General features: G+C 51.8%; 1 protein-coding gene across 10 annotated transcripts in view; it reads right to left on the bottom strand.

Annotated features, from left to right (window-relative positions):
* RAPGEF1 (Rap guanine nucleotide exchange factor 1) overlaps positions 1 to 14660 on the bottom strand; it is a 136521-nt gene that overhangs the window by 77937 nt on the left and 43924 nt on the right. The window contains exon 1 of one of the 10 annotated variants that reach the window (XM_042248037.1): positions 8776 to 8863. The exons of the other annotated variants lie outside the window; for them this stretch is intronic. The gene's annotated coding sequence lies outside the window, so the exon portion shown is untranslated. Of the gene's footprint in view, positions 1 to 8775; positions 8864 to 14660 lie in introns of those variants that run through there. 10 annotated transcript variants of the gene reach the window in all.

Raw genomic sequence — 14660 nt, 5'->3', positions numbered from 1 at the left:
GATTCACACCCTCTGGAAGAGACCAGGACTCAGGCAGCTCACTTGGAGCATCGCATCAAAGGGCTCTTGGCCATGCCAGCTCTTGAGTAAGATGCCCTTGGTGAGGGTCCTGGGCATGGTTTCTTAGCCCAAGTCATACACACTGACTCTTTCCTCTTGGGAGGCAGGATTATGGGTGGAAGTGACACACTGTTTTTAACCAACAGCTACTGATGAACTCGTATTTCAGTGATTGCTGGAGTTGCCAACATTTGGCTAGAAAGTGCTGCAAGGGGATTTTCTGAAATCAAGAAGGCCTCCCAGTTCTCACGGAAGTTATACCTTTATGGTCTGTGATAAATAACAGATGGCCTCACAATATGTACTTTTAAAGACAGCTCTTCAGTGGCGCCGGCCCCTTCCCTGGATCTTGGACGCAGCCAAACGACATTCCTCTCTCCCCAAATTCTCTCTCTTACTCAGAACTCTACCAACCCTACCCCACCCTAGTGAGTGCCTTTAGGGAAACTCCAGTTGTCTCATTCTAGAATCCTCAAGGCAGGAGACAGTGTGCATTCTTTGAGACGGACTCTCATCTTCCCCTGTCCTCCCTCAGCAGCCGTATCCTTGAAGTCTCCTAGAATTGAAGCTCTTTTTAAAGGACCAAATCTTTGCACAGGAGGCAGCTTCCTGCCAATTGTCTGCAGGCCTCTATCTTGGCAGCCTGGGAGGAAGAGCACACACAGGCCGTATGGGGAGGAGAAGGCAGAGACCTGTGGTCCCAAAGTCAGCTGTTCGCAAGCAAGACTCACTTTTCCGCCGAAACCAGGCTGAACACCGAGTCCAGGCCCTGGCCCTGTGCACAGCGCAGTCCTCCCACAGCCAGATGCTGGGCATTTGGTCCCACAGCGGGTCTGTGGTTTAACAGGAACGGAGGCCCTGCCCTTGAGTAGTTTACAAGCGAACAAGGAAGTACAGCCATACACGCAGGGCTCCAACACACAGCAGAGAGAGACAACTGCTGAAGAGACAAGGGGTTTACTTCCTAAGAGACCCACGCAACTCTGAGGAAGGAAGCCCTGGAGTTGTAAGCCTAGAAGACATGCACACTTCAGTGTGAAAAGTGCAAAGGGATGAGGGCTGACCTGGGTGTGAGAGGAACTGAGTAAGCCCTGGCCACACGGGGTGGGAGGGCAGACACGTGGCCGATCCCTCCTGCTGACGATTACTCAGGTCACAACCCACTGGGAGGTCCCCAAACCAATTTCCTGGATGAAAGCATAAAATGTGATACAAACCATCTGAGGCCACTGCAGACAGTACGGCTAAATGCTTCTTGAGACTTATTTCAGTTATGACCAACTTGAGATGCTGAAGATCCCACTCCCTGGGGAGCCCGGGGCAGGAAAACTCTCTAACTAGGACAGAGAGAAGCTATGGCTCGGGGTCCTGTATGGGCCATCGAGACCACAAAGCTAGTCTGGACCAGACATAGCCAGGACTGTGGCTGAGCTCCCCGACCGAGGTCTGGGACTAAGAACCAGGCACCGGGGCAGCGCCAACAGGTGCGTCACTTCTGACGTGGAGGGGTCAGCAGTGCGCAGGCTTTTCTGACCACCTGGCACAGTAAGAAGCGTCTTACTTTGTGATCAAGTACACAGAGTATATAAAAAACCCGAATGTCTTCAATTTTCTCTCACTTTTCAATCCCCTGAGGTGATTCTCAGTCTCCCGAGCGTGAAGAATTGGGGGGAGGACAGTGGGGCAGACGGTGGCACTTCCCTGGCCTGAAGCTGCTCAGAAGGTGGGCTCTGCACGCAGCCCTGACCTCGTGGGGGCAGGCCCTCTAGGGAAGGGACCCAGGGGCTAGGGCTCAGCCAGTCCTCCAGGTAACGCTGCAGCATGCTCAAGTTTGAGAAGCACGGCGTTTGAGGATGAAGGTCTGGGGGAAAACAGTGAAGCTGTTAAGAAACTCCAAATCATGGGCCAAAGAATGCGAGGGGTGGACAGCAAGCCCAGCAGGGCCAAGTGCACACAGGAAGTGACACAGGCAGGTGGACCCCTGACTCTGACAGAAGGGGAGGGTCTCATCTCAGAACATGCCTCAGGACAAGCCCCTCCGGATGGGGACAAAGATTGATAAACGCTGTATCAACACTGGCGCAGCCTTGAAGCCTAGGGGAGGGGCCCGACCACCAGTCTCAGCTGACGAATCCCAACCAGCTCTCCCAAGCAAGCAGCTCGGGCTGAGCCAGGTCTCCTTGGCTGCACGGCGAGTCAGAGCACGAGCAAGCCAATGAACACAACGGGAGCAGCCACGCGCAGAGCTCTTGGGAAAGCATGTTCCACCCAGAACTGGTGGACCACAGCGATCCTTCGTTGCTCTTCCTTCCGTTAATAATGCCGTGGTTCCTGACAGGGGGCATTTACTTTGGCGGATGTCTCTCTGCCCTCAAGTAAACTGTTCTAAGACACTGATTCTCAAGAGGGTAGAGAGGTGGGCCGAAGACAGGGTACTGGTCTAACAAGGTATAAACAAGACACCTACACACACCTGCACTTGCAGTTAGAAGCAAGCTGAAAGGAGACAGGCTGGGGGGTCTGAGTGACAGTCAGGGCTGGGGTGACAGGCCCCCACGCTGCTCAGCCCTTGAGGCTGGAGGTCAGGTCTTCACTCCACACTGCCCCTGCCCGTGAATGCATTGTTTCTCTCATGGAAGTGAAGGATCTTTAGTCTCTAAAGTGCAGGCACATTTTAAGTTGAAAGCCGCATTTTACATTTAAGATGGGAAACCTCCTATTTCCCGGAGAGCAAGGAAAGGGATGTGCCCAGGACCAGCCTCCCCAAACACAGATCATCCCAATGTGACACCAAGCGGGGTGCTCCCGTCACCCAGGCTCTGTGTCTCCAAAAACCCGCGCCGTGGAGTGAAGGGGACGGGAGAAAGTCTGGTGGTGTTCAACCAAAGCTCCCGAGAGCCACCAAGTGACTGCAGAGGAACACACATCGCTTCATTTCCTGCAGGACGTGTGGGTCCATCATTTAGCCATCATGACTTAAATCTCCTAAAAGACAGCTTTTGTTCTGCAACCGGTGTCTGCCAGCCACGACGTCCTCAGAACTAAGCACTGTAGTACAAATACACAGCTTCCAAAAAACTCGTGGATATGTTTGCAAACTGTGCAAAAATCAGTGGACTGAATCTGTAAATGGGCCTACACGCTGCAGAAGGTTTGGCACATTTTTAAGGCCACCTTTTCAAATGTTTTTGGTTCCAACTTTCTTTACAAACTGAAACACCACCACAGAGAAGGGGTCAAAACAGATTTAGTTTCTTTGCAATAACAGTATTTTTGTCCTCTTTGTGGTAGAGGCTGAGAATAGTGTTTTTAAATTTCTCATCAAAACAAAAATACTAGCATGGAACTGTGTGTCCTGAACTGCTCAGCCTTCAGCCGAGCAGTACGGGGCTCCCACGTTATCTCCAACATTCATTTTCCAACATTCATTTCTGAGGTGGTGAGCCAAAACCAACCATGCAGAGGCCAGTTCTGGAATGCTGAACCAGGCAGCCTCTTCCATCCAATCTCACGGCGCACTGCTCAGCTTTAAAACTGATCTACTTAGAGAAGCCCGCCGCATAGAGCTCAGCTCACACCTCTGCACAGTACAACTGGCCCTGGGCCAGCTCTCCACAGCCCGAGAGGCCGCCCTCTGGGCCTCTGCCCAGGGACAAAGACTCTGGAGCTCCACACGTGGGTCAGGAAACACTTCTCTCCTGCGTCATGTCCCCCTTCTAGGGCCTGAGCCATGTGGGGCCCGTGGCACTAATGCGGCTCTGCTGGCTCGGGCATGGCCGGAGCTTGGAGAGGTGCAAACTGACGGCAGCCATCTGGTGAGGGTTAACGTCCCCCAACACGGCCCCTGCTGCTCCCGCTGTAAGGCCCCAAGCCAAAGACAGTGCCCTCAAAGTGAGGTCCAGCCTGAGCTGGCTGCCGGCAGACCCTCAGCCCACCCCCTCGCTCCTCTTCAGAGGGAGAGGAGCCCCGTGGAGACAATGACTGTGCGAGGGGAATGTGGCACAGAGAGCTTTTCAAACCCTGACTCCTCGAGGCCGGGGGTGCAGCGGTATCAAACAGGGCACGAGTGCCGGAGGGGAACGGGGACGGGCAATCCGAGACACCGCTACAAGGGTGACAAGTGCTACAAAAGCCGGGCCCAAACCCCGAGCCACTCAGCGGAAGGCAGAGAATGAGGGCACCTCGGCCTGGGTCTCCCAGAGGTGGACTGAGGCAGGGTTCAGGTGCGAGCGGTTTCTGTGGGAGGTGCAGGGGACAAGGGTGGAAGACGGAGAAGCAGAGGGCGTCATGGAAAGGTGCACATCAAAGCCCGCTCTCACGGTAGGCAGCCACGCGCAATGGACACGAACTTCAGCACGCTCCAGGAGGAAGCGGAGGACAGTGGAGCGAGGCGCACTGCAGTCCATGGGGTGGCAAAGCGTCGGGACTTAGTGACCGAACAACAATGACAACCATGTTCAATCCTGCAAGGAATGCGCTTTACCCCGAAGCCTGCAAGATGCACTGCAGTTGGCCAGGTTTTCCTTTTCTTTCTGGGGAGAAGTGCTCCTGGGAGAGGGCAGGGCACGTTTAGAAGGCCAGGGTCGGCAGGGTCAAGGTGAATCAGGAGACCCGACAGAAAGTCAGTACGGAGAGATGGGTCCTGCCGGATCAGGGAGCCTGAAGCCCCTGAGGCTGCTGGGAAATGCGTTTCCCAGCAGGTGACGCAGCAGAGGGCTCAGCGCGTGCTTTCTTCACTTGCTACAGAAGCTAAAGATGGTCCCCAACAGGGTGAGATACCAGCCACCCTGAGGCCACCTTCCTTTCCACGAAGAGATTCATTACCAAGGGACGGGCGGTCTTGCTGTCTAGACAAAGTGAATTCCCCCAGCCCCCAACCCTGTCTTAACACAAATTGCCACTGGGCAAAATCCAAGTCTGCAACAAGGCCGACCTGTCCGCAGGCTGTGGAGGCCACAGGACGTGGGAGCAAACAGGAACTGAAGGCAGCTGCTAACCCAACCCGTTTCACACCGCATTCACTTAAAATAGCCCAGGGTTTACCGAGTACTCACTATGCCAGAAATTAATGTGAAAACCACTTTATAGATGAAGAAACTAAGGCTCAGAGAAAATAACTAGGCCCAAAGTCACTCAGTGACTGGGGAAGTGGCCTGAACTCAGACTCTGCTCACTTTGCGGCCAGCTGACTCAACCATGACACCAAAGTGTCCTCCTTAAGCATTATCAGTGACTGAGTCTTTCTGAGTGGGAAGCTACTAGGAAGAAGGTGGCAGGGTGATGGAAAATGAAAAAGTGTGCACAGGAAACACCTTCCATAACCTCTTTCTGCCCAAACTGAATAGCTTCTGCTTCAAGCCTGGCTGCCTGTCAGACATCATTACCTATCCCAGCCAGAGGAGGCAGAGAAGGGCTGTGCGTCAGAGAGCCCTGGAGCTCCGAGGTCCATCCAGAGTGCTCCTCCAGAAAAGGGAGCCTTCCCACACTGTTGATGGGAATGTAAGTCGGCATAGCCACTGTGGAAAACAGGCTGGAGGGTCCTCGAACAACTGAAAAGGAGAGTTGCTGTATGATCCAGGAACACCACTCCAGGACACAGGTCCGAACAAAACGGTTTGAGACGATACATGCGCTCCTATGTCCACAGCAGCAACATGTAATATCCTATCAAACCCTGTACATGACTTATTCACAACAGCTAAGACCCGGAAACAACCTAAACGCCCATCGACAGGTGAACGGAAAAAAAGATGCGGTGCCCGCACAACAGAACGTTACCCGGCCATAAAAAGAGTAAGGTGACGCCACCTGCAGCAACGAAGACGGTTCCGCAGATGATCACACTGCGTCCAGAAACAGAAAGACAAATACCATCTCTGTCTACACATCTGTGGAATCTAAAATATGACCCCAGTGAACTTACCTGTGAAACAGAAACAGACTCCCAGGCATAGAGAAGAGAAAGAGACCTGTGGTTGCCAAGGAGGAGGGGGTGGGGGAGGGATGGACTGAGAACTTGAAGTTAACAGATGCAAACTACCATACATAGGATGGATAAACAACAAGGTCCTACTGTACAGCACAGAGAACGATACTCAACATCCTGTGATAAACCATAATAGCAAAGAATATGAAAAAGACTGTACAGAAAAAGATAAATGTGTAACTGAATCACTTCAGCAGAAATCAACACAACACCGTAAGTCAACTTTAGATTATAATTTATAAGATTATTCTTAAAATAATTCAAATTTTTGTAATTTAATAAATTACAAAAAAAGTGCCCCACTATTCCAACCTCAGTACCAACCACACAGTGTGGAAACCACCTGTGTGGGTGGCCAACTTTCCCGGAGGCAGGGTCCCATCCACAACTGACCGGGCACCAGGGCTGTGCTAACATCTCTCAGACACTCAAGAGACATTAAGGACACACCCGGTAATGACGCGAGGCCTCTCCTCAGCTCCCAAACAAACGGCCCCTTTGATGGGCAGCAGACACCTTCACAAACGGGCACCTGCCACAGGCACTTTTGCAAGAGTAACTAACAAATATCTGGAACAACATCTCTTGGCCTCTGGTTCTACCCAGAGTTGTCCTTCTTCCTAAGAAAGACACTGGGGAATGTGGTCGCCAGAGCGGTCTGCCGATTCAGAGGCGCCGGAGTGCGTCTCTCTCTCCTGGGCATCAGAAGCGGGGAGAAGGGCTTGGCTTTCATGCCAGCTCTGCCGCTAATTAGTTTTCTCAGTGGGGTAAAAGGCGCAGCTTCTTCAAATCTCTTGTCTCCTCTGGAAAACAAGGGCAATCCGCCTAGATAATGGTTCTCAAAAGCGGGCCCTGACCCACCAGGCACAGCAGCCGCGCCCACAGAGTCGGGGCTCTGGGGGTGGGCTCAGCAGTGCGCTTTAGCTGCCTTCCACGGGATCCTGATGCTCACCGAGTCTGAGAACCACAGGCGCAGCTGATTCCCCTTCCTTCTTCACTGCTTTATAAGACCACTCTTCTTTACCCTTTTCCCACCTGCCAAGCTACGGACTTCATGGATCCAAAAAACGCTCACAGAGCATCTACTGTGTGCTAGGGGCCGCCTGGGGAGCAAGACCAAGTGCACTCTGGGGCGGGCAAGCAGGCAGGTGAGCAGGCTCTACAGCGTGCATGGTGGATGTGCACAGGGCTTCTTCCCAGTACTGTGCTGGATCAGCAGCACAACCCTATTTTCCAGCAACTTTCCTCTTTAACCACAATCTTCCTCCAAAACTGACTACGCTTTAAAAAATGAAGTGTTGTGCATACAAGCAGAGATGCAAGGTGCCAGCAAATAAAATGTTACTGTATGGCTACTGAGGAAAGAACTGGATTATGTCATGTCCAACTACAAAATAAGCACAGGAAATCCAGGGGAAAATTTCTTGAAGGATAGAAAAGAGTAACAGAGATAACATTTCTTCCCTCCTAAAACTCTTTTAGTGACTCACAGTGTTTACAAGTCTTTATTTTATTTTAGGCACAAATAAACACCAAGTGGCATTTTTAGCAGTCCATTTTGCTTCAGGAGGTATACGCAGGAAACGCAAAAACAAAAACAAAAGCTGAAATGCTCTACCCTAGGGGAAAGACGAAACCCAACTACCATGACATTAAAAACAACTAAAATAAGCTTCTTCCCTTACGCCTAGTCGAAGTCGCTCAGTCGTGTCTGACTCTTTGTGACCCCATGGACTCTACAGTTCATGGAATTCTCGAGGCCAGGATGCTGGAGTGGGTAGCTGTTCCCTTCTCCAGGGGAATCTTCCCAACCAAGGGATCGAACCCAGGTCTCCCACATTGCAGACGGATTCTTTACCAGCTGAGCCACAAGGGAAGACCCCACCTTAAGCCTAAGGGTCCTGCTAAAAGCATGTGCCAGGAGCTCTTTTTCCTTTCCGCTTGGTCCAAGGGAACAGGGAGGTGGAATGACACCTGGTCAGAAGGCAGACAAACAGCCCAGATGCTGCAGACCTCGTCTTCAACACTGGCTGCACCAAGCCCACAGATGCGCTCCAGGGGCCTACTCAATCGAATTACATCACAGGATTTGACCCCAGAGCAGAAGCAGAAGTCAGAGATCTTACGCAGGGTGTGCCACGGGCCTACAAGCTCTCCTCTCCATTAGTTAAAACCTGTACCTAATAATTAACAGCCACTGCTGCTTCTACGCAGAAGTAGGAACAAAGCAACTCTTCCCAGGCAGGTATTTATTTAGGCAACACTAAACACGTAACTAATAAGACAGTTTAAAAGAGAACATACTCAAAAGCTTGGAACACAGTATTTTCTGTGACTGAGCCGAGATCATCTGGTTCTTAAATCTCCTAGCAGCCAAGGTAAAAAGGCAAAAAAGCTGGGTGAGCTTTGGACCATCCAGAGAAAATCAACCAGCTCAACAGACGAGAGGTCCTTTTCCTGGTACAACATTCTAGAAAGAATTTTAAAGGGGATGTAAAGGAGCACCGTGAATTGAGTCTTCAGTCTTGGATTTACAAGATCTACAATGCTCCTCATACTACCACTTAATATCTGCTGTTAAAAAATCAATAACCCAATAACTTTCTGTTGGTGAAGACACTTCTGAGGAATGTAAGCTACTAACACAGCCTGGTGTGTTGCTTTCAGGAGCTCCAGCTTAATACAGAAATAACCTTAAAAACCTTAATGGAAATGGGCTCTTTCCTCACCTATTTTTGGCAGAAATCAGATGGCAGTCCGAGGCCTACCCTCAGCGCGGTCCCAGGCCTGATGACTAAGGCCTGCCCCAGGACTCTCAGCACTCCCAGGGCGAGCTGGGACTCTGGGTGAAAAGAAACCCAATCAGAAGGTGCCATCTGCAGGCCGGCCCCCACGGAGGCTGGGGGAGGAGAACCTGCACCCACTTCCTCCTCCGAGCAGCTCTCTTCAAAGCGCCCCACATTCAGGCAGGCGGCCAAGATGACACAGTGGGGCTGGACGTTTGGCTTTACCACTGTCCCCCATTTTTGGTAGGTGAAGCGGACAGGTCTGGAAGGACAGGAGCAGGGCAAAGAGGGCAGCAGGCATAAGATGGGTCCAGACGTCGGGGGTCCTTCAGATGGGGGAACAGCACTGACAGAAAAGAGTGGACATGAAAACGGCCCAAGTGTGGGGAGTGGGAACCCCACTGAGGCTCAAGGGGAAGTTGGGCCCAAACCTCACCCCTGGACAAGAAGGGGGCACGCAGGCAGTGGTATGAAGGATGGATGGATCGTGGCACCCTGGAAGCTGAGGTGGACTCCAGGGAGGACATGCCCGAGGTCAGCCCGTGCGAAGTGTCCATCCCTTCCACCGTGACCACAGCAATATCCTGAGCAGGACGTCTCTTATTGGGGTCCTGCCAGAAATACCTTGTTAGACCACATAAATGACTGCAGGACCACTTTTGGATTTGCCGGGTGAGGCAAGAAGAGGATTGGAGACAAAGCTCACTGGGCTGAGCCCAGACATGCCCTCAGGAGGCGAACTGCTTCTGGGGTCGTGTGATCGGCCTGCTTTTCCGGACCACCTGAGGAGGAGAGCAGCGGGAGGAGCCCTCGGGCTGAAGTCTGGTGGTAACCAGGCAGGGACAAGGCTGCGGTCAAGCCTGGCTCCACCACTAAGTAGCTCTGAAAACCTGGACGTTAGTTTAACATCCTTGCTAGCAAAAGGGAGACAAGCAATAGCACCCCCTGCAAAGGGTTACTGTTAAAAAGGAAAGAATATGTATTCACGTATGAGAGAATTAAACTCTCTTACACAAGTAACCACATCCCTAGGGGTCCCACAACTTCTGGCCTCTTTGGCTAGGGCAAAACAATAGCAAACACCAAGTGAAATTTTAGCGTCTATTTCGCCTCGGGAGGTATTACACACAGGAAATGCAAACGCTACAACAAACGGCAAAATGCTGTACCCTAAGAGGGAAGGCCTCCTAGAGCTCCTCTGCCTTTATATTTAAAAACAGGGGGGAGGGGCTTCCCTGGTGACTCAGGGAAGACTCTGCCTGCCAACGCAGGGGACACCAGTTTGATCCCTGAGCCAGGAAGATCCCATGTGCTGCATGGCAACTGACCCCCTTGCACCGCAACTACTGAGCCTGCGCTCCAGAGCCCAGGAGCTGCGACTACCGGGCGCTCGAGCCCGTGCTCCACAAAGAGAGAAGTCGCCACACCACAGTGGGGAGCAGCTGTGCTCTCTGTAACTAAAGCAAGCCTGCACGGCGGTGAAGACTCAGCACAGCCATAAACAAGCCTTAAAAAAAAAAAAGCAAGCAAGCAAGCAGGGGGAAATACTACACAAACACATCTGTTTACTTGACACATATGCAAATCTTTCTGAACCACCTGAGTGTCACACATCAGTGGGTCCCTGAAATACTCCAGTGAGCAGTTCTTGAGAACAGGGATATACTCCACATCACTGCAGCACAGGGACCAGCTTCATGCAATTTAACACAGATACAACACTGTTATCTAAGTCACTATTCCCAATTCTGTCAAGTGACCCAATAACTTAAGGACAACTTCTGAGAAGGAAAAAACCGGCTGCAGATTCCCAGGACTCACCTGGATTTTTATAATGCTAAGTATGAACCAATAAAAAGTGGTGTAAACGCCTATGTTCTGTAGTATAATGGCTTTCTATTGCTGTATAACCAAAGGCATGCACATAGATTAGTGTGCAGTTTCTGCTGGTCGGGGTCCAGGCACCGCTCAGATGGGCCCTCTGCCAAGGCTGCAGTCGAGGTGCGGGCAGGGTTGATGTCTCGTCTGGAGGCCTGACCAGGGAAGGGTCTGTGTCCGGTCTCCCTCAGGCAGCGGGCAGAAGTAGTTTCCCTGCAGCCACGGACTAAGGGCCGCAGCTCCGGCTGAGTGCAGGCTGGAGGCCACCCTCAGCTCCTTGACACACACGGCCTCTGATTTCTCCAAAGCTCGCAAGGGAAGATGTCTCTAGTCTGCCTTAGAAAGACAGTCTCCTGTAACAGGGACACCCCACGCCTCGGCTACATTCTCTCGGTTAGAAGTGAGTTGCAGGGCCATTCACACTTAAGGATTAGACAAAACCTGTGAGCACCAGGAGACAATCATGAGGGCCACCTGAGGGTCTGTCTGCCACATGCTTATAGCCCCTATACAATTATAAAATCAAATTAAATTTATAATTCAAAACATTTATGTTAACAACACTGGTTTAACACCTGGGCAATGGTTTCTTAGCAATGGTTTCTTAACGCGTCACCAGCTACAATGTGAACACGGTATGGAAAGGCGGGGTGGTGGTCTGGGTTCAAGACGCTTAACCAGGTCAAGACGCCGCCGCCTGCTTAACACTGTTCTCCACTGAAATCAAGCTGACATCATTTTAGGGCTTCCCTGGGGGCTCAGTGGTAAAGAATCCGCCTGCTAAGGCAGGAGACACAGGTTCGATCCCAGGAGACGCAGCCGCTGAGCCTGTGTGCCGTGACTGCTAAGGCCCGTGAGCCCCAGAGCCTGTGCTCTGCACCAGGAGGTGCCACAGCAACGAGAAGCCAGCACGCCACGAGAGGGGAGCCCCTGCTCTCCGCAACGCCACGAGAGGGGAGGCCCTGCTCTCTGCAACGCCACGAGAGGGGAGGCCCTGCTCTCTGCAGCTAGAGAGAAGCCTGCACAGCAACGGAGACCCAGCACACCAAAAAGAGACAGACAGACAGAGAGCTCTGAAAAAGACGACATCGTTTCGGCTTTTCAGGAAGTAGCAGTGCATCGTCTGCACGTCAAGTCAACCTGTTCTCTAACTGGCCCACCACAGCTGAAGCACAAAGAGCAAATGAGGGGCCCCATTAAGCTCAGATGGATTCACTTACTTGCACTTGAGAAACAGAGAGGGGAGGGAGGAGGGAAAAGGAGAGGGTTAGTGTTTTAGGCAACCACTCTCCATTTCTGCCACGAGCTAAAGACCCCAGGGGCAAGCAAGACCCGAGAGGCCAAACGACAGTCTCTGAAGCTCCTCCACGCCTTCCGCGGTGTGAACGCCTCACCTCACCGACGGGGTCCTGGTATTTAAGGGTGACAGTGCTCTCTTTGCCGACCACGGTGCCCAAACGCAAAATGAGCCTCTCCGTTTGCTCTAAAGCAGGGCCAGCAAACTTCTTCTTTAACGGGCAAGAGAGTTGAGTAGTTCCCATTTTGTGGGGCATACAGTCTGTTACACTACTAGACTCTGCCATCCTCACGGGAAAGCAGCACAGATGACGTGAAAAAGAACGGGCGTGGCTGTGCCCACGAAACTGTTCACACAAACAGGGAGCCACGAGGACTGGACCCCAGAGGTTTGCACACCTCTGGCCTAAAGCGACAGACAGCGTTCTGGATCCATGCGCAAAGTTCAGCTCACTTTGCTGGCCTCCTACAGGGATTCTCAAGGGTAACTTGGCTACGCACGATTGCTGTTTTCTGTTCTTTTGTTCAGATGCAACTCCTCTGTCTGTGTGAGATGCAAGCCCACTGCATAGCAGCACCAGCACCCAGAACCGCCACAGCAGCCCTGAAATCAAAGCCAAGCCACCGCCCAGACTGTCTACACACAGCAGCTCGGCTCCTGCGGTAAAGCAATGGCTGCTTCCTGACCTCCCTAGACCTCCAGAACAGGTGGCTGAGTCAGAGCTCCTCTGCACTGCAGGGCGAGTCGACCTCCCATCTCCTCCTCTAGGCAGCAAGAGGGGCCTCTGCTCAGTGCAGGACACACTCGAAGTTCTCAGTCACATTCGCTGAATGAAGTAAAACGCCGGAGCCCACGATATGCCTCCTCGGCCCCAGATACTTCTCATTCACGGCACTTGAACGTAACGACACAGTTGTACTAGAATTTAGTCGAATTATGAATGGGGTATGAATGGGGGTGAAAAGGAAGATATAAAAACATTTCGACTGCTGAGATTCAAAATTGTACCAAGATAATAAAATTACCAATAGTATCAGTTATGTTAAAACAAACTGCTAGCCTCTGGCTTCTTAAAAATACTGGAAAATTTGAGAACGATCAATTAATAACCAATTATTTTTGAGTGGCTAACTGAATGTCTTGCAGAGGGAATTCTATTCACCTCCTCCCCACCCCCAACCGCCAGAACACTGTTCTCAACTATGCTCCCTTTAGAATTCATGTTTTGAAACGTTGTAAGTGAAGTGATACTCAGATTTTTCTTTTCTTTTCACAGTTTTTTAGCTGTGTTGTGTGGCATACAGTATCTGAATCTCCTGACCAGAGGTGGAACCCGTACCTCCTGCAGTGGAAGCGTGGTGTCTTAACCACTGGACTGCAGGGAAGTTCTGGCTGCTTCTTAACTGAGAGGAAAGACGACACACAGAGGGACTTTAATTGGCTATACTCCAGTATAAAACAAAAAAGTTACAAAAAAAAAAAAAAAAAAAGACACATTTTAGCCATTTGTACAACCACCTTCCTACTTAGAACTCAGAGCTTGCCCAGCCCCCAGGTTGGTGCCAAGGACAACCAGCTTAAACGTAGATGGTAAACACTTAATGCCAAGTAGGAGACCCTGTTTCCTCTCCCTCCGTGCCATCCATCCCAGGACCGCTCCACCCCAAGCCTTAAAAGTAGGTGCTGTTTAATATTTATTTGGCGGTGCCAGGTTTTAGTTGTGGCATGTGGGCTCTACGGGTTTCCCTAGCAGCTCAGCGGGTAAAGAATCTGCCTGCAATGCAGGGGACCCCGGTTCGATTCCAGTTCCCTGAGCAGGCACGGAAGCGGGGCCCCCACCCTGGGAGTGCAGAGTCTTAGCCCCTGGCCCGCAGCGCCCTTCCAGCTGCCTGCACCAGTGCCAGCCACCCACGTGAGCACACGCGACACAGCAGTTCCCCAAGAAAGCACGCGAGGCCCTCGCGGAGGGAGGCTTCCTGGGACCTCTAAATGGAAAATACTCTCACTAGGAGCCCAAGTGCCCATGAAAAGAAGTAAAAATGACCTATAGCCAGGTCTCTTCTCCCCTCTGAAGGTCAAGACGTGTGCGGTTACATCCCGGGGCAGAGCTACCTTAAGGAGATGGTGCTGGCAACACTGTGCCAGGCAAAAGGCAGGCCCTTCAAGATGGACTTGGAACACTGTCTCTCCAAGTCAGTCCCTTTAAAAGCTCCCAAATCCCATAAATCAAGAACTTTGGGGAGAACTGAGTCAATTAGTCTGAGTTTGCAAACACCTGCAATCAGTGGTTTTGACTCCTATGGTAATAAAAATAGAGAAAGCCACAGTTCAGTTTCCATGTAAACCAAGTAAACAACAGTGGGTTTCCTCCTGTGCTCAGCTCAGTGAATGGCGACCACTCATGAACATGAGCCCTAAACCTGGCCGTCCTCCAACTGCTTCCACCCTGTCATCCCCAGACCCGCCACCGCCAAGGCCTGCGTATTTCCCTTTCCGAGCAGCCAGGGGCTCTGTCCCACCGCCACCGCCCTCGTCCAGCAGCCACCGCCTGTGGGGACAACTGACTCAGCCTCCGAGTCCACTCCTGCCTGTTCCAGTACTTTCTTGCACCAAAGTCAGGGTCGTCTTCAAGCACGCATCCAGTCTCTCACTA

Source organism: Ovis aries, chromosome 3 (assembly GCF_016772045.2).
Source record: "Ovis aries strain OAR_USU_Benz2616 breed Rambouillet chromosome 3, ARS-UI_Ramb_v3.0, whole genome shotgun sequence".
NCBI classification, from domain to species: domain Eukaryota; kingdom Metazoa; phylum Chordata; class Mammalia; order Artiodactyla; family Bovidae; genus Ovis; species Ovis aries.
This window is presented reverse-complemented; position numbering and strand designations above follow the sequence as displayed.